The sequence below is a fragment of the Hylobates moloch genome, unplaced genomic scaffold, assembly GCF_009828535.3.
Source record: "Hylobates moloch isolate HMO894 unplaced genomic scaffold, HMol_V3 SCAFFOLD_17, whole genome shotgun sequence".
NCBI lineage: Eukaryota > Metazoa > Chordata > Mammalia > Primates > Hylobatidae > Hylobates > Hylobates moloch.
The window spans coordinates 65,023,010-65,025,891 of record NW_026652292.1 but is presented as its reverse complement, the minus strand read 5'-3'; the positions used below and the strand labels follow the sequence as shown (position 1 = coordinate 65,025,891).

General features: G+C 41.9%; 1 long non-coding RNA gene across 1 annotated transcript; it reads left to right on the top strand.

Moving 5' to 3' along the window:
* The first annotated feature begins 406 nt into the window (after window positions 1-406).
* Window positions 407-2,526, top strand: LOC131381718 (uncharacterized). The gene is made up of 3 exons (XR_009210611.1): window positions 407-483; window positions 1,385-1,469; window positions 2,425-2,526. It is a non-coding gene; the product is annotated as an uncharacterized LOC131381718 (long non-coding RNA).
* Window positions 2,527-2,882: the final 356 nt, after the last annotated feature.

Sequence of the window (2,882 nt, the reverse complement as noted above, 5' to 3'; positions counted from 1 at the left end):
ATAAAGGTACAGGGTACCACACAGACAGTACAGTAACCTAGAGATAGTAGCCTCTGAGATTTTGTGCCTAGAACTGAAGTTTGCCATTTAGAAAGTTTTTTAGTCTATTTGGGCTGCTATAGTGAAATACCATACGTTGGGTGGCTTATAAAAACAGAAATTGATTTCTCATGGTTCTGGAGGCTGGAAAGTTCACATCAAAGTGTCAACAGATTCAGTGTCTGGTAAGGGACTACTTTCTGGTTCATAGATGAAATTGTTTCACTGTGTCCTCACATAGTGGAAGGAGTGAGGGTTCTCTCTCAGGTCTCTATTATTAGGGCACTAATTCCATTCACGAGTGTTCCAACCCTATGACTTCATCACCACCCAAAAGCCCCACCTCCAAATACCATCACCTTGGGAGTTGGAATTTCAACCTATGAATTTTGAAGGAACAGAAACAATCAGACTATAGCAGAAAGATGTGACCTTCACTTATGGGTATGACCAGCTTTAGGGAACCCCCTAAGGATAGGAGCAGGAGAATGAATACTCTGACTTCACTTTCCTCTAATTCTCTAATCTCCCATTAGTGTTCTTCAGTAGCCAAACCCAATCAGAAACCAGAGGGCACTGGAGCCTTGTTGATATAGTTTATACCGATCAGAATCCCAGAGCAAATAACAGGACAAAGGGAAGAGTGTACCTATATGAGAGCAAACAGAAAATATATGGCATATTCTGTCTTTTCAGAATCATTTACCATATTGCTAGGCAAATAGGTCACCTTCTTTCCCTCATCCCATTCTCTCTTAAATAGAAAATTAAACCTTAAAACCTGAATAGAAGACAGAAGTCCACAATCAGTGCTCTGTTTCTCACATATTGTGAGCTTTCCTGAGAAGGTATTATTCCTGTCGCCCAGCTCTGCGTCTACATATGCTGACGGCTCAAAAATCCATAGCTATGCCCAGTTCTCTTTCCTGCCCTCTAGATGAGCAGATCCAACAGCATGCTAGTTAGCTCCCCCTGGATGCCTCACAGGCTTGTCAAACTAGTGTATTCAAGAAAGCACCCACCACTTATTACATAATATCCTGATAGAGTTGCAATGCCAAGGAGCATGTTTTCTGTTCATTTTCTAAAATGATGACAGGAAGTTTAGAAAAGCCTGTTTTAATTGTGATTAGGAGAAGCTTATACTAATTGTGGTTATTATAAAGATCTGAAAAATCCGTATCATCGTCCATGGTTCATACACCAACACATAGCATGAGACTTTTGCCACTTACGATGCCCTCCACGTTAGTCTTCATTTGCTTTCACCTGAATAATTGCACTAGCTAATACTTCTTGAGTACTTCCTATGTGTCAGGTATTTAATTGTCCTCTTAAATTTAAGTCTCACAATAACCCAATAATGAAGAGGAAATTGAGGCTTGTAGGAGTTGTCATCCACAAAGACTCATAGCTGATAAGGGGTGAAGGTGAGTTTTAGATAGCCTAACTCCAGAACATATATGCCTGTCATTCCTTTGCGATACTGAATACAAATCATTCTTATAGTCCAGGGAGGAGGGGTTAAAAGGTCACGAACTAGGAGCTCTACTGAGTCTGACACTGGAGATGCTAGGAGTAAGGAAAATATAATAGGTCTTGAGGAAGCTGGAGAGGAGAGATTATAAAGTAAAAGTAGCCGAAGATACAGGATATAATTTTTTAAAAAATTTCTTCTTTTTAAAAACGTTAGTTAAGCATGCATTGCGCTAGGCATTGGGGATAGAAAAGCAATAAAGACAATTTCAGTCTAGTAAGAAAGATGGGTAAATACATTATAATAAATTTTAAAACTTAGATTTGTATGCAAGGTTCACAGAACATTAGATAAATTAGATATAGACAGAATTTATTCATTCATTTGGCATTAGTTGAATACCCACTGCATTATGCTCGAAGCCGGAGAAATAAAAAGGGCAAAGTTAAAATCCTTATCCTGAGAAAACTCACAATCTAATGAAGATGCTTCTGGGGTGGTAGTCAGGTAGCAAGGATAGAGCTACAGGAGCACAGAAGGATTACACAGCCTCGAGTGCTCAGACAATGCCAATTTAGTGTTACCTAAGCAAAAAGTTCGGGCTTTGGGTTGGCAACAGTAGAGGATGCTAAAGAGGAGTGCAGTGGACAGGTCCAAAGGGCTTGGACTTAACTATGACAACCCAAATTGTTGCTGGTGGAATGCAATACAAGGGAATATGCATTTTCCTGCAGCATCGGTTTTGTTATGATGTGGAGCATAAAATCGTGCTTTTCACTATTATTTTTACTATTAAAAATAATGTAGAGCACAAAATCATGCTTTTCGCTGTTTAAATGCGGATCTACTGTGAAGAATGCAATAGCATATGAGATTCATAAAATACGACAGGAAACGAATTTCCACAGCTAGGCTTATGAGTTAGCCAGATAGAACAGGAAACTACAAGAAAATCCCACAGCTGGGCATGCGGATGGCTTCGGCTCTCACCCCTGAAGACTTGGGGGGAGGAATTCACAGTCTTCAGCTCTCCGAGCATTGAGGGTAAGATAGTTGAGGAACAATGAGTATTAAGTGTGCGAGAAAAGCGTTTAGGAGTTAAGCGCATGGGCTGAAGAGAGGCTAGGGTGCAGGCGGCTGGAAACCCGTCATCGTCCCTCTGCTCTCCGGACCTCTTATTCGAAAAACATCCTCCACCAGGTGCCCCTTTGTCGCCAGAGACAGCGCCTGTATTTCCTGAGCTGAGCTGCCACGTGAACGCCTGGCGCCTGGTTGCCTGGGCAACCCTCTTCCGGCGCGCCTCCGCGACCTCTTACCATTGGTTTAGACGACGCAGCGTGCGTGTGACGTCGTTGCGCGGCGCGAC